Below are 25,202 nucleotides of genomic sequence, written 5' to 3' on the forward strand. Positions count from 1 at the left end.
TTTTTCGCGACCAACTTAACAATGGGCGAGATAGGGCCGAAGTTAAGACTGGGTGGGATAGGCTGTACTCTGTTTTTTTCGAGCCCCAAGCCCACTTAACAATGGGAGACATAGGCTGGACTCTGTTTTCTTCGCGACCCACTTAACAATGGGCGAGATAGGGCCGAAGTTAAGACTGGGTGGGATAGGCTGGACTCTGTTTTTTTCGAGCCCCATGCCCACTTAACAATGGGAGACATAGGCTGGACTCTGTTTTTTTCGAGCCCCAAGCCCACTTAACAATGGGAGACATAGGCTGGACTCTGTTTTTTTCGCGACCCACTTAACAATGGGCGAGATAGGGCCGAAGTTAAGACTGGGTGGGATAGGCTGGACTCTGTTTTTTTCGAGCCCCAAGCCCACTTAACAATGGGAGACATAGGCTGGACTCTGTTTTTTTCGCGACCCACTTAACAATGGGCGAGATAGGGCCGAAGTTAAGACTGGGTGGGATAGGCTGGACTCTGTTTTTTTCGAGCCCCAAGCCCACTTAACAATGGGAGACATAGGCTGGACTCTGTTTTTTTCGCGACCCACTTAACAATGGGCGAGATAGGGCCGAAGTTAAGACTGGGTGGGATAGGCTGGACTCTGTTTTCTTCGCGACCCACTTAACAATGGTCGAGATAGGGCCGTAGTTAAGACTGGGTGGGATAGGCTGGACTCTGTTTTTTTCGAGCCCCAAGCCCACTTAACAATGGGCGACATAGGCTGGACTCTGTTTTTTTCGAGCCCCAAGCCCACTTAACAATGGGAGACATAGGCTGGACTCTGTTTTTTTCGAGCCCCAAGCCCACTTAACAATGGGCGACATAGGCTGGACTCTGTTTTTTTCGCGACCAACTTAACAATGGGCGAGATAGGGCCGAAGTTAAGACTGGGTGGGATAGGCTGGACTCTGTTTTTTTCGAGCCCCAAGCCCACTTAACAATGGGAGACATAGGCTGGACTCTGTTTTTTTCGCGACCCACTTAACAATGGGCGAGATAGGGCCGAAGTTAAGACTGGGTGGGATAGGCTGGACTCTGCTTTTTTCGCGACCCACTTAACAATGGGCGAGATAGGGCCGAAGTTAAGACTGGGTGGGATAGGCTGGACTCTGTTTTTTTCGAGCCCCAAGCCCACTTAACAATGGGAGACATAGGCTGGACTCTGTTTTTTTCGCGACCCACTTAACAATGGGCGAGATAGGGCCGAAGTTAAGACTGGGTGGGATAGGCTGGACTCTGTTTTTTTCGAGCCCCAAGCCCACTTAACAATGGGACACATAGGCTGGACTCTGTTTTTTTCGCGACCCACTTAACAATGGGCGAGATAGGGCCGAAGTTAAGACTGGGTGGGATAGGCTGGACTCTGTTTTTTTCGAGCCCTAAGCCCACTTAACAATGGGAGACATAGGCTGGACTCTGTTTTTTTCGCGACCCACTTAACAATGGGCGAGATAGGGCCGAAGTTAAGACTGGGTGGGATAGGCTGGACTCTGTTTTTTTCGAGCCCCAAGCCTACTTAACAATGGGAGACATAGGCTGGACTCTGTTTTTTTCGCGACCCACTTAACAATGGGCGAGATAGGGCCGAAGTTAAGACTGGGTGGGATAGGCTGGACTCTGTTTTTTTCGAGCCCCAAGCCCACTTAACAATGGGAGACATAGGCTGGACTCTGTTTTTTTCGCGACCCACTTAACAATGGGCGAGATAGGGCCGAAGTTAAGACTGGGTGGGATAGGCTGGACTCTGTTTTTTTCGAGCCCCAAGCCCACTTAACAATGGGAGACATAGGCTGGACTCTGTTTTTTTCGCGACCCACTTAACAATGGGCGAGATAGGGCCGAAGTTAAGACTGGGTGGGATAGGCTGGACTCTGTTTTTTTTCGAGCCCCAAGCCCACTTAACAATGGGCGACATAGGCTGGACTCTGTTTTTTTCGAGCCCCAAGCCCACTTAACAATGGGCGACATAGGCTGGACTCTGTTTTTTTCGAGCCCCAAGCCCACTTAACAATGGGAGACATAGGCTGGACTCTGTTTTTTTCGAGCCCCAAGCCCACTTAACAATGGGAGACATAGGCTGGACTCTGTTTTTTTCGCGACCCACTTAACAATGGGCGAGATAGGGCCGAAATTAAGACTGGGTGGGATAGGCTGGACTCTGTTTTCTTCGCGACCCACTTAACAATGGGCGAGATAGGGCCGAAGTTAAGACTGGGTGGGATAGGCTGGACTCTGTTTTTTTTCGAGCCCCAAGCCCACTTAACAATGGGAGACATAGGCTGGACTCTGTTTTTTTCGCGACCCACTTAACAATGGGCGAGATAGGGCCGAAATTAAGACTGGGTGGGATAGGCTGGACTCTGTTTTCTTCGCGACCCACTTAACAATGGGCGAGATAGGGCCGAAGTTAAGACTGGGTGGGATAGGCTGGACTCTGTTTTTTTCGAGCCCCAAGCCCACTTAACAATGGGAGACATAGGCTGGACTCTGTTTTTTTCGCGACCCACTTAACAATGGGCGAGATAGGGCCGAAGTTAAGACTGGGTGGGATAGGCTGGACTCTGTTTTTTTCGAGCCCCAAGCCCACTTAACAATGGGAGACATAGGCTGGACTCTGTTTTTTTCGCGACCCACTTAACAATGGGCGAGATAGGGCCGAAGTTAAGACTGGGTGGGATAGGCTGGACTCTGTTTTTTTCGAGCCCCAAGCCCACTTAACAATGGGAGACATAGGCTGGACTCTGTTTTTTTCACGACCCACTTAACAATGGGCGAGATAGGGCCGAAGTTAAGACTGGGTGGGATAGGCTGGACTCTGCTTTTTCCAGCCCCAAGCCCAGTTAACAATGGGAGACATAGGCTGGACTCTGTTTTTTTCACGACCCACTTAACAATGGGCGAGATAGGGCCTCTGTTTTCTTCGCGACCCACTTAACAATGGGCGAGATAGGGCCGAAGTTAAGACTGGGTGGGATAGGCTGGACTCTGTTTTTTTCGAGCCCCAAGCCCACTTAACAATGGGCGACATAGGCTGGACTCTGTTTTTTTCGAGCCCCAAGCCCACTTAACAATGGGAGACATAGGCTGTACTCTGTTTTTTTCGAGCCCCAAGCCCACTTAACAATGGGAGACATAGGCTGGACTCTGTTTTTTTCGCGACCCACTTAACAATGGGCGAGATAGGGCCGAAATTAAGACTGGGTGGGATAGGCTGGACTCTGTTTTCTTCGCGACCCACTTAACAATGGGCGAGATAGGGCCGAAGTTAAGACTGGGTGGGATAGGCTGGACTCTGTTTTTTTTCGAGCCCCAAGCCCACTTAACAATGGGCGACATAGGCTGGACTCTGTTTTTTTCGAGCCCCAAGCCCACTTAACAATGGGCGACATAGGCTGGACTCTGTTTTTTTCGAGCCCCAAGCCCACTTAACAATGGGAGACATAGGCTGGACTCTGTTTTTTTCGAGCCCCAAGCCCACTTAACAATGGGAGACATAGGCTGGACTCTGTTTTTTTCGCGACCCACTTAACAATGGGCGAGATAGGGCCGAAATTAAGACTGGGTGGGATAGGCTGGACTCTGTTTTCTTCGCGACCAACTTAACAATGGGCGAGATAGGGCCGAAGTTAAGACTGGGTGGGATAGGCTGTACTCTGTTTTTTTCGAGCCCCAAGCCCACTTAACAATGGGAGACATAGGCTGGACTCTGTTTTCTTCGCAACCCACTTAACAATGGGCGAGATAGGGCCGAAGTTAAGACTGGGTGGGATAGGCTGGACTCTGTTTTTTTCGAGCCCCATGCCCACTTAACAATGGGAGACATAGGCTGGACTCTGTTTTTTTCGAGCCCCAAGCCCACTTAACAATGGGAGACATAGGCTGGACTCTGTTTTTTTCGCGACCCACTTAACAATGTGCGAGATAGGGCCGAAGTTAAGACTGGGTGGGATAGGCTGGACTCTGTTTTTTTCGAGCCCCAAGCCCACTTAACAATGGGAGACATAGGCTGGACTCTGTTTTTTTCGCGACCCACTTAACAATGGGCGAGATAGGGCCGAAGTTAAGACTGGGTGGGATAGGCTGGACTCTGTTTTTTTCGAGCCCCAAGCCCACTTAACAATGGGAGACATAGGCTGGACTCTGTTTTTTTCGCGACCCACTTAACAATGGGCGAGATAGGGCCGAAGTTAAGACTGGGTGGGATAGGCTGGACTCTGTTTTCTTCGCGACCCACTTAACAATGGTCGAGATAGGGCCGAAGTTAAGACTGGGTGGGATAGGCTGGACTCTGCTTTTTTCGCGACCCACTTAACAATGGGCGAGATAGGGCCGAAGTTAAGACTGGGTGGGATAGGCTGGACTCTGTTTTTTTCGAGCCCCAAGCCCACTTAACAATGGGAGACATAGGCTGGACTCTGTTTTTTTCGCGACCCACTTAACAATGGGCGAGATAGGGCCGAAGTTAAGACTGGGTGGGATAGGCTGGACTCTGTTTTTTTCGAGCCCCAAGCCCACTTAACAATGGGACACATAGGCTGGACTCTGTTTTTTTCGCGACCCACTTAACAATGGGCGAGATAGGGCCGAAGTTAAGACTGGGTGGGATAGGCTGGACTCTGTTTTTTTCGAGCCCTAAGCCCACTTAACAATGGGAGACATAGGCTGGACTCTGTTTTTTTCGCGACCCACTTAACAATGGGCGAGATAGGGCCGAAGTTAAGACTGGGTGGGATAGGCTGGACTCTGTTTTTTTCGAGCCCCAAGCCCACTTAACAATGGGAGACATAGGCTGGACTCTGTTTTTTTCGCGACCCACTTAACAATGGGCGAGATAGGGCCGAAGTTAAGACTGGGTGGGATAGGCTGGACTCTGTTTTTTTCGAGCCCCAAGCCCACTTAACAATGGGAGACATAGGCTGGACTCTGTTTTTTTCGCGACCCACTTAACAATGGGCGAGATAGGGCCGAAGTTAAGACTGGGTGGGATAGGCTGGACTCTGTTTTTTTCGAGCCCCAAGCCCACTTAACAATGGGAGACATAGGCTGGACTCTGTTTTTTTCGCGACCCACTTAACAATGGGCGAGATAGGGCCGAAGTTAAGACTGGGTGGGATAGGCTGGACTCTGTTTTTTTCGAGCCCCAAGCCCACTTAACAATGGGAGACATAGGCTGGACTCTGTTTTTTTCGCGACCCACTTAACAATGGGCGAGATAGGGCCGAAGTTAAGACTGGGTGGGATAGGCTGGACTCTGTTTTCTTCGCGACCCACTTAACAATGGTCGAGATAGGGCCGAAGTTAAGACTGGGTGGGATAGGCTGGACTCTGCTTTTTTCGCGACCCACTTAACAATGGGCGAGATAGGGCCGAAGTTAAGGCTGGGTGGGATAGGCTGGACTCTGTTTTTTTCGAGCCCCAAGCCCACTTAACAATGGGAGACATAGGCTGGACTCTGTTTTTTTCGCGACCCACTTAACAATGGGCGAGATAGGGCCGAAGTTAAGACTGGGTGGGATAGGCTGGACTCTGTTTTTTTCGAGCCCCAAGCCCACTTAACAATGGGACACATAGGCTGGACTCTGTTTTTTTCGCGACCCACTTAACAATGGGCGAGATAGGGCCGAAGTTAAGACTGGGTGGGATAGGCTGGACTCTGTTTTTTTCGAGCCCTAAGCCCACTTAACAATGGGAGACATAGGCTGGACTCTGTTTTTTTCGCGACCCACTTAACAATGGGCGAGATAGGGCCGAAGTTAAGACTGGGTGGGATAGGCTGGACTCTGTTTTTTTCGAGCCCCAAGCCCACTTAACAATGGGAGACATAGGCTGGACTCTGTTTTTTTCGCGACCCACTTAACAATGGGCGAGATAGGGCCGAAGTTAAGACTGGGTGGGATAGGCTGGACTCTGTTTTTTTCGAGCCCCAAGCCCACTTAACAATGGGAGACATAGGCTGGACTCTGTTTTTTTCGCGACCCACTTAACAATGGGCGAGATAGGGCCGAAGTTAAGACTGGGTGGGATAGGCTGGACTCTGTTTTTTTCGAGCCCCAAGCCCACTTAACAATGGGAGACATAGGCTGGACTCTGTTTTTTTCGCGACCCACTTAACAATGGGCGAGATAGGGCCGAAGTTAAGACTGGGTGGGATAGGCTGGACTCTTTTTTTCGAGCCCCAAGCCCACTTAACAATGGGAGACATAGGCTGGACTCTGTTTTTTTCGCGACCCACTTAACAATGGGCGAGATAGGGCCGAAGTTAAGACTGGGTGGGATAGGCTGGACTCTGTTTTCTTCGCGACCCACTTAACAATGGTCGAGATAGGGCCGAAGTTAAGACTGGGTGGGATAGGCTGGACTCTGCTTTTTTCGCGACCCACTTAACAATGGGCGAGATAGGGCCGAAGTTAAGGCTGGGTGGGATAGGCTGGACTCTGTTTTTTTCGAGCCCCAAGCCCACTTAACAATGGGAGACATAGGCTGGACTCTGTTTTTTTCGCGACCCACTTAACAATGGGCGAGATAGGGCCGAAGTTAAGACTGGGTGGGATAGGCTGGACTCTGTTTTTTTCGAGCCCCAAGCCCACTTAACAATGGGACACATAGGCTGGACTCTGTTTTTTTCGCGACCCACTTAACAATGGGCGAGATAGGGCCGAAGTTAAGACTGGGTGGGATAGGCTGGACTCTGTTTTTTTCGAGCCCTAAGCCCACTTAACAATGGGAGACATAGGCTGGACTCTGTTTTTTTCGCGACCCACTTAACAATGGGCGAGATAGGGCCGAAGTTAAGACTGGGTGGGATAGGCTGGACTCTGTTTTTTTCGAGCCCCAAGCCCACTTAACAATGGGAGACATAGGCTGGACTCTGTTTTTTTCGCGACCCACTTAACAATGGGCGAGATAGGGCCGAAGTTAAGACTGGGTGGGATAGGCTGGACTCTGTTTTTTTCGAGCCCCAAGCCCACTTAACAATGGGAGACATAGGCTGGACTCTGTTTTTTTCGCGACCCACTTAACAATGGGCGAGATAGGGCCGAAGTTAAGACTGGGTGGGATAGACTGGACTCTGTTTTTTTCGAGCCCCAAGCCCACTTAACAATGGGAGACATAGGCTGGACTCTGTTTTTTTCGCGACCCACTTAACAATGGGCGAGATAGGGCCGAAGTTAAGACTGGGTGGGATAGGCTGGACTCTGTTTTTTTCGAGCCCCAAGCCCACTAAACAATGGGAGACATAGGCTGGACTCTGTTTTTTTCACGACCCACTTAACAATGGGCGAGATAGGGCCTCGGTTTTCTTCGCGACCCACTTAACAATGGGCGAGATAGGGCCGAAGTTAAGACTGGGTGGGATAGGCTGGACTCTGTTTTTTTCGAGCCCCAAGCCCACTTAACAATGGGAGACATAGGCTGGACTCTGTTTTCTTCGCGACCCACTTAACAATGGGCGAGATAGGGCCGAAGTTAAGACTAGGTGGGATAGGCTGGACTCTGTTTTTTTCGAGCCCCAAGCCCACTTAACAATGGGCGACATAGGCTGGACTCTGTTTTTTTCGAGCCCCAAGCCCACTTAACAATGGGAGACATAGGCTGGACTCTGTTTTTTTCGAGCCCCAAGCCCACTTAACAATGGGAGACATAGGCTGGACTCTGTTTTTTTCGCGACCCACTTAACAATGGGCGAGATAGGGCCGAAGTTAAGACTGGGTGGGATAGGCTGGACTCTGTTTTTTTCGAGCCCCAAGCCCACTTAACAATGGGAGACATAGGCTGGACTCTGTTTTTTTCGCGACCCACTTAACAATGGGCGAGATAGGGCCGAAGTTAAGACTGGGTGGGATAGGCTGGACTCTGTTTTTTTCGAGCCCCAAGCCCACTTAACAATGGGAGACATAGGCTGGACTCTGTTTTTTTCGCGACCCACTTAACAATGGGCGAGATAGGGCCGAAGTTAAGACTGGGTGGGATAGGCTGGACTCTGTTTTTTTCGAGCCCCAAGCCCACTTAACAATGGGAGACATAGGCTGGACTCTGTTTTTTTCGCGACCCACTTAACAATGGGCGAGATAGGGCCGAAGTTAAGACTGGGTGGGATAGGCTGGACTCTTTTTTTCGAGCCCCAAGCCCACTTAACAATGGGAGACATAGGCTGGACTCTGTTTTTTTCGCGACCCACTTAACAATGGGCGAGATAGGGCCGAAGTTAAGACTGGGTGGGATAGGCTGGACTCTGTTTTCTTCGCGACCCACTTAACAATGGTCGAGATAGGGCCGAAGTTAAGACTGGGTGGGATAGGCTGGACTCTGCTTTTTTCGCGACCCACTTAACAATGGGCGAGATAGGGCCGAAGTTAAGGCTGGGTGGGATAGGCTGGACTCTGTTTTTTTCGAGCCCCAAGCCCACTTAACAATGGGAGACATAGGCTGGACTCTGTTTTTTTCGCGACCCACTTAACAATGGGCGAGATAGGGCCGAAGTTAAGACTGGGTGGGATAGGCTGGACTCTGTTTTTTTCGAGCCCCAAGCCCACTTAACAATGGGACACATAGGCTGGACTCTGTTTTTTTCGCGACCCACTTAACAATGGGCGAGATAGGGCCGAAGTTAAGACTGGGTGGGATAGGCTGGACTCTGTTTTTTTCGAGCCCTAAGCCCACTTAACAATGGGAGACATAGGCTGGACTCTGTTTTTTTCGCGACCCACTTAACAATGGGCGAGATAGGGCCGAAGTTAAGACTGGGTGGGATAGGCTGGACTCTGTTTTTTTCGAGCCCCAAGCCCACTTAACAATGGGAGACATAGGCTGGACTCTGTTTTTTTCGCGACCCACTTAACAATGGGCGAGATAGGGCCGAAGTTAAGACTGGGTGGGATAGGCTGGACTCTGTTTTTTTCGAGCCCCAAGCCCACTTAACAATGGGAGACATAGGCTGGACTCTGTTTTTTTCGCGACCCACTTAACAATGGGCGAGATAGGGCCGAAGTTAAGACTGGGTGGGATAGACTGGACTCTGTTTTTTTCGAGCCCCAAGCCCACTTAACAATGGGAGACATAGGCTGGACTCTGTTTTTTTCGCGACCCACTTAACAATGGGCGAGATAGGGCCGAAGTTAAGACTGGGTGGGATAGGCTGGACTCTGTTTTTTTCGAGCCCCAAGCCCACTAAACAATGGGAGACATAGGCTGGACTCTGTTTTTTTCACGACCCACTTAACAATGGGCGAGATAGGGCCTCGGTTTTCTTCGCGACCCACTTAACAATGGGCGAGATAGGGCCGAAGTTAAGACTGGGTGGGATAGGCTGGACTCTGTTTTTTTCGAGCCCCAAGCCCACTTAACAATGGGAGACATAGGCTGGACTCTGTTTTCTTCGCGACCCACTTAACAATGGGCGAGATAGGGCCGAAGTTAAGACTAGGTGGGATAGGCTGGACTCTGTTTTTTTCGAGCCCCAAGCCCACTTAACAATGGGCGACATAGGCTGGACTCTGTTTTTTTCGAGCCCCAAGCCCACTTAACAATGGGAGACATAGGCTGGACTCTGTTTTTTTCGAGCCCCAAGCCCACTTAACAATGGGAGACATAGGCTTGACTCTGTTTTTTTCGCGACCCACTTAACAATGGGCGAGATAGGGCCGAAGTTAAGACTGGGTGGGATAGGCTGGACTCTGTTTTTTTCGAGCCCCAAGCCCACTTAACAATGGGAGACATAGGCTGGACTCTGTTTTTTTCGCGACCCACTTAACAATGGGCGAGATAGGGCCGAAGTTAAGACTGGGTGGGATAGGCTGGACTCTGTTTTCTTCGCGACCCACTTAACAATGGTCGAGATAGGGCCGAAGTTAAGACTGGGTGGGATAGGCTGGACTCTGTTTTTTTCGAGCCCCAAGCCCACTTAACAATGGGCGACATAGGCTGGACTCTGTTTTTTTCGAGCCCCAAGCCCACTTAACAATGGGAGACATAGGCTGGACTCTGTTTTTTTCGAGCCCCAAGCCCACTTAACAATGGGCGACATAGGCTGGACTCTGTTTTTTTCGCGACCAACTTAACAATGGGCGAGATAGGGCCGAAGTTAAGACTGGGTGGGATAGGCTGGACTCTGTTTTTTTCGAGCCCCAAGCCCACTTAACAATGGGACACATAGGCTGGACTCTGTTTTTTTCGCGACCCACTTAACAATGGGCGAGATAGGGCCGAAGTTAAGACTGGGTGGGATAGGCTGGACTCTGTTTTTTTCGAGCCCCAAGCCCACTTAACAATGGGAGACATAGGCTGGACTCTGTTTTTTTCGCGACCCACTTAACAATGGGCGAGATAGGGCCGAAGTTAAGACTGGGTGGGATAGGCTGGACTCTGTTTTTTTCGAGCCCCAAGCCCACTTAACAATGGGAGACATAGGCTGGACTCTGTTTTTTTCGCGACCCACTTAACAATGGGCGAGATAGGGCCGAAGTTAAGACTGGGTGGGATAGGCTGGACTCTGTTTTTTTCGAGCCCCAAGCCCACTTAACAATGGGAGACATAGGCTGGACTCTGTTTTTTTCGCGACCCACTTAACAATGGGCGAGATAGGGCCGAAGTTAAGACTGGGTGGGATAGGCTGGACTCTGTTTTCTTCGCGACCCACTTAACAATGGTCGAGATAGGGCCGAAGTTAAGACTGGGTGGGATAGGCTGGACTCTGCTTTTTTCGCGACCCACTTAACAATGGGCGAGATAGGGCCGAAGTTAAGGCTGGGTGGGATAGGCTGGACTCTGTTTTTTTCGAGCCCCAAGCCCACTTAACAATGGGAGACATAGGCTGGACTCTGTTTTTTTCGCGACCCACTTAACAATGGGCGAGATAGGGCCGAAGTTAAGACTGGGTGGGATAGGCTGGACTCTGTATTTTTCGAGCCCCAAGCCCACTTAACAATGGGAGACATAGGCTGGACTCTGTTTTTTTCGCGACCCACTTAACAATGGGCGAGATAGGGCCGAAGTTAAGACTGGGTGGGATAGGCTGGACTCTGTTTTTTTCGAGCCCTAAGCCCACTTAACAATGGGAGACATAGGCTGGACTCTGTTTTTTTCGCGACCCACTTAACAATGGGCGAGATAGGGCCGAAGTTAAGACTGGGTGGGATAGGCTGGACTCTGTTTTTTTCGAGCCCCAAGCCCACTTAACAATGGGAGACATAGGCTGGACTCTGTTTTTTTCGCGACCCACTTAACAATGGGCGAGATAGGGCCGAAGTTAAGACTGGGTGGGATAGGCTGGACTCTGTTTTCTTCGCGACCCACTTAACAATGGTCGAGATAGGGCCGAAGTTAAGACTGGGTGGGATAGGCTGGACTCTGTTTTTTTCGAGCCCCAAGCCCACTTAACAATGGGCGACATAGGCTGGACTCTGTTTTCTTCGCGACCCACTTAACAATGGGCGAGATAGGGCCGAAGTTAAGACTGGGTGGGATAGGCTGGACTCTGTCCTTCGGCCCTATCTCGCCCATTGTTAAGTGGGTCGCGAAAAAAACAGAGTCCAGCCTATGTCTCCCATTGTTAAGTGGGCTTGGGGCTCGAAAAAAACAGAGTCCAGCCTATCCCACCCAGTCTTAACTTCGGCCCTATCTCGCCCATTGTTAAGTGGGTCGCGAAAAAAACAGAGTCAAGCCTATGTCTCCCATTGTTAAGTGGGCTTGGGGCTCGAAAAAAACAGAGTCCAGCCTATGTCTCCCATTGTTAAGTGGGCTTGGGGCTCGAAAAAAACAGAGTCCAGCCTATCCCACCCAGTCTTAACTTCGGCCCTATCTCGCCCATTGTTAAGTGGGTCGCGAAGAAAACAGAGTCCAGCCTATGTCGCCCATTGTTAAGTGGGCTTGGGGCTCGAAAAAAACAGAGTCCAGCCTATCCCACCCAGTCTTAACTTCGGCCCTATCTCGACCATTGTTAAGTGGGTCGCGAAGAAAACAGAGTCCAGCCTATCCCACCCAGTCTTAACTTCGGCCCTATCTCGCCCATTGTTAAGTGGGTCGCGAAAAAAACAGAGTCCAGCCTATGTCTCCCATTGTTAAGTGGGCTTGGGGCTCGAAAAAAACAGAGTCCAGCCTATCCCACCCAGTCTTAACTTCGGCCCTATCTCGCCCATTGTTAAGTGGGTCGCGAAAAAAACAGAGTCCAGCCTATGTCTCCCATTGTTAAGTGGGCTTAGGGCTCGAAAAAAACAGAGTCCAGCCTATCCCACCCAGTCTTAACTTCGGCCCTATCTCGCCCATTGTTAAGTGGGTCGCGAAAAAAACAGAGTCCAGCCTATGTCTCCCATTGTTAAGTGGGCTTGGGGCTCGAAAAAAACAGAGTCCAGCCTATCCCACCCAGTCTTAACTTCGGCCCTATCTCGCCCATTGTTAAGTGGGTCGCGAAAAAAACAGAGTCCAGCCTATGTCTCCCATTGTTAAGTGGGCTTGGGGCTCGAAAAAAACAGAGTCCAGCCTATCCCACCCAGCCTTAACTTCGGCCCTATCTCGCCCATTGTTAAGTGGGTCGCGAAAAAAGCAGAGTCCAGCCTATCCCACCCAGTCTTAACTTCGGCCCTATCTCGACCATTGTTAAGTGGGTCGCGAAGAAAACAGAGTCCAGCCTATCCCACCCAGTCTTAACTTCGGCCCTATCTCGCCCATTGTTAAGTGGGTCGCGAAAAAAACAGAGTCCAGCCTATGTCTCCCATTGTTAAGTGGGCTTGGGGCTCGAAAAAAACAGAGTCCAGCCTATCCCACCCAGTCTTAACTTCGGCCCTATCTCGCCCATTGTTAAGTGGGTCGCGAAAAAAACAGAGTCCAGCCTATGTCTCCCATTGTTAAGTGGGCTTGGGGCTCGAAAAAAACAGAGTCCAGCCTATCCCACCCAGTCTTAACTTCGGCCCTATCTCGCCCATTGTTAAGTGGGTCGCGAAAAAAATAGAGTCCAGCCTATGTCTCCCATTGTTAAGTGGGCTTGGGGCTCGAAAAAAACAGAGTCCAGCCTATCCCACCCAGTCTTAACTTCGGCCCTATCTCGCCCATTGTTAAGTGGGTCGCGAAAAAAACAGAGTCCAGCCTATGTGTCCCATTGTTAAGTGGGCTTGGGGCTCGAAAAAAACAGAGTCCAGCCTATCCCACCCAGTCTTAACTTCGGCCCTATCTCGCCCATTGTTAAGTTGGTCGCGAAAAAAACAGAGTCCAGCCTATGTCGCCCATTGTTAAGTGGGCTTGGGGCTCGAAAAAAACAGAGTCCAGCCTATGTCTCCCATTGTTAAGTGGGCTTGGGGCTCGAAAAAAACAGAGTCCAGCCTATGTCGCCCATTGTTAAGTGGGCTTGGGGCTCGAAAAAAACAGAGTCCAGCCTATCCCACCCAGTCTTAACTTCGGCCCTATCTCGACCATTGTTAAGTGGGTCGCGAAGAAAACAGAGTCCAGCCTATCCCACCCAGTCTTAACTTCGGCCCTATCTCGCCCATTGTTAAGTGGGTCGCGAAAAAAACAGAGTCCAGCCTATGTCTCCCATTGTTAAGTGGGCTTGGGGCTCGAAAAAAACAGAGTCCAGCCTATCCCACCCAGTCTTAACTTCGGCCCTATCTCGCCCATTGTTAAGTGGGTCGCGAAAAAAACAGAGTCAAGCCTATGTCTCCCATTGTTAAGTGGGCTTGGGGCTCGAAAAAAACAGAGTCCAGCCTATGTCTCCCATTGTTAAGTGGGCTTGGGGCTCGAAAAAAACAGAGTCCAGCCTATGTCTCCCATTGTTTAGTGGGCTTGGGGCTCGAAAAAAACAGAGTCCAGCCTATCCCACCCAGTCTTAACTTCGGCCCTATCTCGCCCATTGTTAAGTGGGTCGCGAAAAAAACAGAGTCCAGCCTATGTCTCCCATTGTTAAGTGGGCTTGGGGCTCGAAAAAAACAGAGTCCAGTCTATCCCACCCAGTCTTAACTTCGGCCCTATCTCGCCCATTGTTAAGTGGGCCGCGAAAAAAACAGAGTCCAGCCTATGTCTCCCATTGTTAAGTGGGCTTGGGGCTCGAAAAAAACAGAGTCCAGCCTATCCCACCCAGTCTTAACTTCGGCCCTATCTCGCCCATTGTTAAGTGGGTCGCGAAAAAAACAGAGTCCAGCCTATGTCTCCCATTGTTAAGTGGGCTTGGGGCTCGAAAAAAACAGAGTCCAGCCTATCCCACCCAGTCTTAACTTCGGCCCTATCTCGCCCATTGTTAAGTGGGTCGCGAAAAAAACAGAGTCCAGCCTATGTCTCCCATTGTTAAGTGGGCTTAGGGCTCGAAAAAAACAGAGTCCAGCCTATCCCACCCAGTCTTAACTTCGGCCCTATCTCGCCCATTGTTAAGTGGGTCGCGAAAAAAACAGAGTCCAGCCTATGTCTCCCATTGTTAAGTGGGCTTGGGGCTCGAAAAAAACAGAGTCCAGTCTATCCCACCCAGTCTTAACTTCGGCCCTATCTCGCCCATTGTTAAGTGGGTCGCGAAAAAAACAGAGTCCAGCCTATGTCTCCCATTGTTAAGTGGGCTTGGGGCTCGAAAAAAACAGAGTCCAGCCTATCCCACCCAGTCTTAACTTCGGCCCTATCTCGCCCATTGTTAAGTGGGTCGCGAAAAAAACAGAGTCCAGCCTATGTCTCCCATTGTTAAGTGGGCTTGGGGCTCGAAAAAAACAGAGTCCAGCCTATCCCACCCAGTCTTAACTTCGGCCCTATCTCGCCCATTGTTAAGTGGGTCGCGAAAAAAACAGAGTCCAGCCTATGTCTCCCATTGTTAAGTGGGCTTAGGGCTCGAAAAAAACAGAGTCCAGCCTATCCCACCCAGTCTTAACTTCGGCCCTATCTCGCCCATTGTTAAGTGGGTCGCGAAAAAAACAGAGTCCAGCCTATGTGTCCCATTGTTAAGTGGGCTTGGGGCTCGAAAAAAACAGAGTCCAGCCTATCCCACCCAGTCTTAACTTCGGCCCTATCTCGCCCATTGTTAAGTGGGTCGCGAAAAAAACAGAGTCCAGCCTATGTCTCCCATTGTTAAGTGGGCTTGGGGCTCGAAAAAAACAGAGTCCAGCCTATCCCACCCAGCCTTAACTTCGGCCCTATCTCGCCCATTGTTAAGTGGGTCGCGAAAAAAGCAGAGTCCAGCCTATCCCACCCAGTCTTAACTTCGGCCCTATCTCGACCATTGTTAAGTGGGTCGCGAAGAAAACAGAGTCCAGCCTATCCCACCCAGTCTTAACTTCGGCCCTATCTCGCCCATTGTTAAGTGGGTCGCGAAAAAAACAGAGTCCAGCCTATGTCTCCCATTGTTAAGTGGGCTTGGGGCTCGAAAAAAACAGAGTCCAGCCTATCCCACCCAGTCTTAACTTCGGCCCTATCTCGCCCATTGTTAAGTGGGTCGCGAAAAAAACAGAGTCCAGCCTATGTCTCCCATTGTTAAGTGGGCTTGGGGCTCGAAAAAAACAGAGTCCAGCCTATCCCACCCAGTCTTAACTTCGGCCCTATCTCGCCCATTGTTAAGTGGGTCGCGAAAAAAACAGAGTCCAGCCTATGTCTCCCATTGTTAAGTGGGCTTGGGGCTCGAAAAAAACAGAGTCCAGCCTATCCCACCCAGTCTTAACTTCGGCCCTATCTCGCCCATTGTTAAGTGGGTCGCGAAAAAAACAGAGTCCAGCCTATGTCTCCCATTGTTAAGTGGGCTTGGGGCTCGAAAAAAACAGAGTCCAGCCTATCCCACCCAGTCTTAACTTCGGCCCTATCTCGCCCATTGTTAAGTGGGTCGCGAAAAAAACAGAGTCCAGCCTATGTCTCCCATTGTTAAGTGGGCTTAGGGCTCGAAAAAAACAGAGTCCAGCCTATCCCACCCAGTCTTAACTTCGGCCCTATCTCGCCCATTGTTAAGTGGGTCGCGAAAAAAACAGAGTCCAGCCTATGTGTCCCATTGTTAAGTGGGCTTGGGGCTCGAAAAAAACAGAGTCCAGCCTATCCCACCCAGTCTTAACTTCGGCCCTATCTCGCCCATTGTTAAGTGGGTCGCGAAAAAAACAGAGTCCAGCCTATGTCTCCCATTGTTAAGTGGGCTTGGGGCTCGAAAAAAACAGAGTCCAGCCTATCCCACCCAGCCTTAACTTCGGCCCTATCTCGCCCATTGTTAAGTGGGTCGCGAAAAAAGCAGAGTCCAGCCTATCCCACCCAGTCTTAACTTCGGCCCTATCTCGACCATTGTTAAGTGGGTCGCGAAGAAAACAGAGTCCAGCCTATCCCACCCAGTCTTAACTTCGGCCCTATCTCGCCCATTGTTAAGTGGGTCGCGAAAAAAACAGAGTCCAGCCTATGTCTCCCATTGTTAAGTGGGCTTGGGGCTCGAAAAAAACAGAGTCCAGCCTATCCCACCCAGTCTTAACTTCGGCCCTATCTCGCCCATTGTTAAGTGGGTCGCGAAAAAAACAGAGTCCAGCCTATGTCTCCCATTGTTAAGTGGGCTTGGGGCTCGAAAAAAACAGAGTCCAGCCTATCCCACCCAGTCTTAACTTCGGCCCTATCTCGCCCATTGTTAAGTGGGTCGCGAAAAAAACAGAGTCCAGCCTATGTCTCCCATTGTTAAGTGGGCCGAAGTTAAGACTGGGTGGGATAGGCTGGACTCTGTTTTTTTCGAGCCCCAAGCCCACTTAACAATGGGAGACATAGGCTGGACTCTGTTTTTTTCGCGACCCACTTAACAATGGGCGAGATAGGGCCGAAGTTAAGACTGGGTGGGATAGGCTGGACTCTGTTTTTTTCGAGCCCCAAGCCCACTTAACAATGGGACACATAGGCTGGACTCTGTTTTTTTCGCGACCCACTTAACAATGGGCGAGATAGGGCCGAAGTTAAGACTGGGTGGGATAGGCTGGACTCTGTTTTTTTCGAGCCCTAAGCCCACTTAACAATGGGAGACATAGGCTGGACTCTGTTTTTTTCGCGACCCACTTAACAATGGGCGAGATAGGGCCGAAGTTAAGACTGGGTGGGATAGGCTGGACTCTGTTTTTTTCGAGCCCCAAGCCCACTTAACAATGGGAGACATAGGCTGGACTCTGTTTTTTTCGCGACCCACTTAACAATGGGCGAGATAGGGCCGAAGTTAAGACTGGGTGGGATAGGCTGGACTCTGTTTTTTTCGAGCCCCAAGCCCACTTAACAATGGGAGACATAGGCTGGACTCTGTTTTTTTCGCGACCCACTTAACAATGGGCGAGATAGGGCCGAAGTTAAGACTGGGTGGGATAGGCTGGACTCTGTTTTTTTCGAGCCCCAAGCCCACTTAACAATGGGAGACATAGGCTGGACTCTGTTTTTTTCGCGACCCACTTAACAATGGGCGAGATAGGGCCGAAGTTAAGACTGGGTGGGATAGGCTGGACTCTGTTTTTTTCGAGCCCCAAGCCCACTTAACAATGGGAGACATAGGCTGGACTCTGTTTTTTTCGCGACCCACTTAACAATGGGCGAGATAGGGCCGAAGTTAAGACTGGGTGGGATAGGCTGGACTCTGTTTTCTTCGCGACCCACTTAACAATGGTCGAGATAGGGCCGAAGTTAAGACTGGGTGGGATAGGCTGGACTCTGCTTTTTTCGCGACCCACTTAACAATGGGCGAGATAGGGCCGAAGTTAAGGCTGGGTGGGATAGGCTGGACTCTGTTTTTTTCGAGCCCCAAGCCCACTTAACAATGGGAGACATAGGCTGGACTCTGTTTTTTTCGCGACCCACTTAACAATGGGCGAGATAGGGCCGAAGTTAAGACTGGGTGGGATAGGCTGGACTCTGTTTTTTTCGAGCCCCAAGCCCACTTAACAATGGGACACATAGGCTGGACTCTGTTTTTTTCGCGACCCACTTAACAATGGGCGAGATAGGGCCGAAGTTAAGACTGGGTGGGATAGGCTGGACTCTGTTTTTTTCGAGCCCTAAGCCCACTTAACAATGGGAGACATAGGCTGGACTCTGTTTTTTTCGCGACCCACTTAACAATGGGCGAGATAGGGCCGAAGTTAAGACTGGGTGGGATAGGCTGGACTCTGTTTTTTTCGAGCCCCAAGCCCACTTAACAATGGGAGACATAGGCTGGACTCTGTTTTTTTCGCGACCCACTTAACAATGGGCGAGATAGGGCCGAAGTTAAGACTGGGTGGGATAGGCTGGACTCTGTTTTTTTCGAGCCCCAAGCCCACTTAACAATGGGAGACATAGGCTGGACTCTGTTTTTTTCGCGACCCACTTAACAATGGGCGAGATAGGGCCGAAGTTAAGACTGGGTGGGATAGGCTGGACTCTGTTTTTTTCGAGCCCCAAGCCCACTTAACAATGGGAGACATAGGCTGGACTCTGTTTTTTTCGCGACCCACTTAACAATGGGCGAGATAGGGCCGAAGTTAAGACTGGGTGGGATAGGCTGGACTCTGTTTTTTTCGAGCCCCAAGCCCACTTAACAATGGGAGACATAGGCTGGACTCTGTTTTTTTCGCGACCCACTTAACAATGGGCGAGATAGGGCCGAAGTTAAGACTGGGTGGGATAGGCTGGACTCTGTTTTCTTCGCGACCCACTTAACAATGGTCGAGATAGGGCCGAAGTTAAGACTGGGTGGGATAGGCTGGACTCTGCTTTTTTCGCGACCCACTTAACAATGGGCGAGATAGGGCCGAAGTTAAGGCTGGGTGGGATAGGCTGGACTCTGTTTTTTTCGAGCCCCAAGCCCACTTAACAATGGGAGACATAGGCTGGACTCTGTTTTTTTCGCGACCCACTTAACAATGGGCGAGATAGGGCCGAAGTTAAGACTGGGTGGGATAGGCTGGACTCTGTTTTTTTCGAGCCCCAAGCCCACTTAACAATGGGACACATAGGCTGGACTCTGTTTTTTTCGCGACCCACTTAACAATGGGCGAGATAGGGCCGAAGTTAAGACTGGGTGGGATAGGCTGGACTCTGTTTTTTTCGAGCCCTAAGCCCACTTAACAATGGGAGACATAGGCTGGACTCTGTTTTTTTCGCGACCCACTTAACAATGGGCGAGATAGGGCCGAAGTTAAGACTGGGTGGGATAGGCTGGACTCTGTTTTTTTCGAGCCCCAAGCCCACTTAACAATGGGAGACATAGGCTGGACTCTGTTTTTTTCGCGACCCACTTAACAATGGGCGAGATAGGGCCGAAGTTAAGACTGGGTGGGATAGGCTGGACTCTGTTTTTTTCGAGCCCCAAGCCCACTTAACAATGGGAGACATAGGCTGGACTCTGTTTTTTTCGCGACCCACTTAACAATGGGCGAGATAGGGCCGAAGTTAAGACTGGGTGGGATAGACTGGACTCTGTTTTTTTCGAGCCCCAAGCCCACTTAACAATGGGAGACATAGGCTGGACTCTGTTTTTTTCGCGACCCACTTAACAATGGGCGAGATAGGGCCGAAGTTAAGACTGGGTGGGATAGGCTGGACTCTGTTTTTTTCGAGCCCCAAGCCCACTAAACAATGGGAGACATAGGCTGGACTCTGTTTTTTTCACGACCCACTTAACAATGGGCGAGATAGGGCCTCTGTTTTCTTCGCGACCCACTTAACAATGGGCGAGATAGGGCCGAAGTTAAGACTGGGTGGGATAGGCTGGACTCTGTTTTTTTCGAGCTCCAAGCCCATTTAACAATGGGAGACATAGGCTGGACTCTGTTTTTTTCACGACCCACTTAACAATGGGCGAGATAGGGCCTCGGTTTTCTTCGCGACCCACTTAACAATGGGCGAGATAGGGCCGAAGTTAAGACTGGGTGGGATAGGCTGGACTCTGTTTTTTTCGAGCCCCAAGCCCACTTAACAATGGGAGACATAGGCTGGACTCTGTTTTCTTCGCGACCCACTTAACAATGGGCGAGATAGGGCCGAAGTTAAGACTAGGTGGGATAGGCTGGACTCTGTTTTTTTCGAGCCCCAAGCCCACTTAACAATGGGCGACATAGGCTGGACTCTGTTTTTTTCGAGCCCCAAGCCCACTTAACAATGGGAGACATAGGCTGGACTCTGTTTTTTTCGAGCCCCAAGCCCACTTAACAATGGGAGACATAGGCTTGACTCTGTTTTTTTCGCGACCCACTTAACAATGGGCGAGATAGGGCCGAAGTTAAGACTGGGTGGGATAGGCTGGACTCTGTTTTTTTCGAGCCCCAAGCCCACTTAACAATGGGAGACATAGGCTGGACTCTGTTTTTTTCGCGACCCACTTAACAATGGGCGAGATAGGGCCGAAGTTAAGACTGGGTGGGATAGGCTGGACTCTGTTTTCTTCGCGACCCACTTAACAATGGTCGAGATAGGGCCGAAGTTAAGACTGGGTGGGATAGGCTGGACTCTGTTTTTTTCGAGCCCCAAGCCCACTTAACAATGGGCGACATAGGCTGGACTCTGTTTTTTTCGAGCCCCAAGCCCACTTAAAAATGGGAGACATAGGCTGGACTCTGTTTTTTTCGAGCCCCAAGCCCACTTAACAATGGGCGACATAGGCTGGACTCTGTTTTTTTCGCGACCAACTTAACAATGGGCGAGATAGGGCCGAAGTTAAGACTGGGTGGGATAGGCTGGACTCTGTTTTTTTCGAGCCCCAAGCCCACTTAACAATGGGACACATAGGCTGGACTCTGTTTTTTTCGCGACCCACTTAACAATGGGCGAGATAGGGCCGAAGTTAAGACTGGGTGGGATAGGCTGGACTCTGTTTTTTTCGAGCCCCAAGCCCACTTAACAATGGGAGACATAGGCTGGACTCTGTTTTTTTCGCGACCCACTTAACAATGGGCGAGATAGGGCCGAAGTTAAGACTGGGTGGGATAGGCTGGACTCTGTTTTTTTCGAGCCCCAAGCCCACTTAACAATGGGAGACATAGGCTGGACTCTGTTTTTTTCGCGACCCACTTAACAATGGGCGAGATAGGGCCGAAGTTAAGACTGGGTGGGATAGGCTGGACTCTGTTTTTTTCGAGCCCCAAGCCCACTTAACAATGGGAGACATAGGCTGGACTCTGTTTTTTTCGCGACCCACTTAACAATGGGCGAGATAGGGCCGAAGTTAAGACTGGGTGGGATAGGCTGGACTCTGTTTTCTTCGCGACCCACTTAACAATGGTCGAGATAGGGCCGAAGTTAAGACTGGGTGGGATAGGCTGGACTCTGCTTTTTTCGCGACCCACTTAACAATGGGCGAGATAGGGCCGAAGTTAAGGCTGGGTGGGATAGGCTGGACTCTGTTTTTTTCGAGCCCCAAGCCCACTTAACAATGGGAGACATAGGCTGGACTCTGTTTTTTTCGCGACCCACTTAACAATGGGCGAGATAGGGCCGAAGTTAAGACTGGGTGGGATAGGCTGGACTCTGTTTTTTTCGAGCCCCAAGCCCACTTAACAATGGGAGACATAGGCTGGACTCTGTTTTTTTCGCGACCCACTTAACAATCGGCGAGATAGGGCCGAAGTTAAGACTGGGTGGGATAGGCTGGACTCTGTTTTTTTCGAGCCCTAAGCCCACTTAACAATGGGAGACATAGGCTGGACTCTGTTTTTTTCGCGACCCACTTAACAATGGGCGAGATAGGGCCGAAGTTAAGACTGGGTGGGATAGGCTGGACTCTGTTTTTTTCGAGCCCCAAGCCCACTTAACAATGGGAGACATAGGCTGGACTCTGTTTTTTTCGCGACCCACTTAACAATGGGCGAGATAGGGCCGAAGTTAAGACTGGGTGGGATAGGCTGGACTCTGTTTTCTTCGCGACCCACTTAACAATGGTCGAGATAGGGCCGAAGTTAAGACTGGGTGGGATAGGCTGGACTCTGTTTTTTTCGAGCCCCAAGCCCACTTAACAATGGGCGACATAGGCTGGACTCTGTTTTCTTCGCGACCCACTTAACAATGGGCGAGATAGGGCCGAAGTTAAGACTGGGTGGGATAGGCTGGACTCTGTTTTTTTCGAGCCCCAAGCCCACTTAACAATGGGAGACATAGGCTGGACTCTGTTTTTTTCGAGCCCCAAGCCCACTTAACAATGGGAGACATAGGCTTGACTCTGTTTTTTTCGCGACCCACTTAACAATGGGCGAGATAGGGCCGAAGTTAAGACTGGGTGGGATAGGCTGGACTCTGTTTTTTTCGAGCCCCAAGCCCACTTAACAATGGGAGACATAGGCTGGACTCTGTTTTTTTCGCGACCCACTTAACAATGGGCGAGATAGGGCCGAAGGACAGAGTCCAGCCTATCCCACCCAGTCTTAACTTCGGCCCTATCTCGCCCATTGTTAAGTGGGTCGCGAAGAAAACAGAGTCCAGCCTATGTCGCCCATTGTTAAGTGGGCTTGGGGCTCGAAAAAAACAGAGTCCAGCCTATCCCACCCAGTCTTAACTTCGGCCCTATCTCGACCATTGTTAAGTGGGTCGCGAAGAAAACAGAGTCCAGCCTATCCCACCCAGTCTTAACTTCGGCCCTATCTCGCCCATTGTTAAGTGGGTCGCGAAAAAAACAGAGTCCAGCCTATGTCTCCCATTGTTAAGTGGGCTTGGGGCTCGAAAAAAACAGAGTCCAGCCTATCCCACCCAGTCTTAACTTCGGCCCTATCTCGCCCATTGTTAAGTGGGTCGCGAAAAAAACAGAGTCCAGCCTATGTCTCCCATTGTTAAGTGGGCTTAGGGCTCGAAAAAAACAGAGTCCAGCCTATCCCACCCAGTCTTAACTTCGGCCCTATCTCGCCCATTGTTAAGTGGGTCGCGAAAAAAACAGAGTCCAGCCTATGTCTCCCATTGTTAAGTGGGCTTGGGGCTCGAAAAAAACAGAGTCCAGCCTATCCCACCCAGTCTTAACTTCGGCCCTATCTCGCCCATTGTTAAGTGGGTCGCGAAAAAAACAGAGTCCAGCCTATGTCTCCCATTGTTAAGTGGGCTTGGGGCTCGAAAAAAACAGAGTCCAGCCTATCCCACCCAGCCTTAACTTCGGCCCTATCTCGCCCATTGTTAAGTGGGTCGCGAAAAAAGCAGAGTCCAGCCTATCCCACCCAGTCTTAACTTCGGCCCTATCTCGACCATTGTTAAGTGGGTCGCGAAGAAAACAGAGTCCAGCCTATCCCACCCAGTCTTAACTTCGGCCCTATCTCGCCCATTGTTAAGTGGGTCGCGAAAAAAACAGAGTCCAGCCTATGTCTCCCATTGTTAAGTGGGCTTGGGGCTCGAAAAAAACAGAGTCCAGCCTATCCCACCCAGTCTTAACTTCGGCCCTATCTCGCCCATTGTTAAGTGGGTCGCGAAAAAAACAGAGTCCAGCCTATGTCTCCCATTGTTAAGTGGGCTTGGGGCTCGAAAAAAACAGAGTCCAGCCTATCCCACCCAGTCTTAACTTCGGCCCTATCTCGCCCATTGTTAAGTGGGTCGCGAAAAAAACAGAGTCCAGCCTATGTCTCCCATTGTTAAGTGGGCTTGGGGCTCGAAAAAAACAGAGTCCAGCCTATCCCACCCAGTCTTAACTTCGGCCCTATCTCGCCCATTGTTAAGTGGGTCGCGAAAAAAACAGAGTCCAGCCTATGTGTCCCATTGTTAAGTGGGCTTGGGGCTCGAAAAAAACAGAGTCCAGCCTATCCCACCCAGTCTTAACTTCGGCCCTATCTCGCCCATTGTTAAGTTGGTCGCGAAAAAAACAGAGTCCAGCCTATGTCGCCCATTGTTAAGTGGGCTTGGGGCTCGAAAAAAACAGAGTCCAGCCTATGTCTCCCATTGTTAAGTGGGCTTGGGGCTCGAAAAAAACAGAGTCCAGCCTATGTCGCCCATTGTTAAGTGGGCTTGGGGCTCGAAAAAAACAGAGTCCAGCCTATCCCACCCAGTCTTAACTTCGGCCCTATCTCGACCATTGTTAAGTGGGTCGCGAAGAAAACAGAGTCCAGCCTATCCCACCCAGTCTTAACTTCGGCCCTATCTCGCCCATTGTTAAGTGGGTCGCGAAAAAAACAGAGTCCAGCCTATGTCTCCCATTGTTAAGTGGGCTTGGGGCTCGAAAAAAACAGAGTCCAGCCTATCCCACCCAGTCTTAACTTCGGCCCTATCTCGCCCATTGTTAAGTGGGTCGCGAAAAAAACAGAGTCAAGCCTATGTCTCCCATTGTTAAGTGGGCTTGGGGCTCGAAAAAAACAGAGTCCAGCCTATGTCTCCCATTGTTAAGTGGGCTTGGGGCTCGAAAAAAACAGAGTCCAGCCTATGTCGCCCATTGTTAAGTGGGCTTGGGGCTCGAAAAAAACAGAGTCCAGCCTATCCCACCTAGTCTTAACTTCGGCCCTATCTCGCCCATTGTTAAGTGGGTCGCGAAGAAAACAGAGTCCAGCCTATGTCTCCCATTGTTAAGTGGGCTTGGGGCTCGAAAAAAACAGAGTCCAGCCTATCCCACCCAGTCTTAACTTCGGCCCTATCTCGCCCATTGTTAAGTGGGTCGCGAAGAAAACCGAGGCCCTATCTCGCCCATTGTTAAGTGGGTCGTGAAAAAAACAGAGTCCAGCCTATGTCTCCCATTGTTAAATGGGCTTGGAGCTCGAAAAAAACAGAGTCCAGCCTATCCCACCCAGTCTTAACTTCGGCCCTATCTCGCCCATTGTTAAGTGGGTCGCGAAGAAAACAGAGGCCCTATCTCGCCCATTGTTAAGTGGGTCGTGAAAAAAACAGAGTCCAGCCTATGTCTCCCATTGTTTAGTGGGCTTGGGGCTCGAAAAAAACAGAGTCCAGCCTATCCCACCCAGTCTTAACTTCGGCCCTATCTCGCCCATTGTTAAGTGGGTCGCGAAAAAAACAGAGTCCAGCCTATGTCTCCCATTGTTAAGTGGGCTTGGGGCTCGAAAAAAACAGAGTCCAGTCTATCCCACCCAGTCTTAACTTCGGCCCTATCTCGACCATTGTTAAGTGGGTCGCGAAGAAAACAGAGTCCAGCCTATCCCACCCAGTCTTAACTTCGGCCCTATCTCGCCCATTGTTAAGTGGGTCGCGAAAAAAACAGAGTCCAGCCTATGTCTCCCATTGTTAAGTGGGCTTGGGGCTCGAAAAAAACAGAGTCCAGCCTATCCCACCCAGTCTTAACTTCGGCCCTATCTCGCCCATTGTTAAGTGGGTCGCGAAAAAAACAGAGTCAAGCCT

Source organism: Ascidia mentula, chromosome 1, assembly GCF_947561715.1.
Source record: "Ascidia mentula chromosome 1, kaAscMent1.1, whole genome shotgun sequence".
Lineage (NCBI taxonomy): Eukaryota > Metazoa > Chordata > Ascidiacea > Phlebobranchia > Ascidiidae > Ascidia > Ascidia mentula.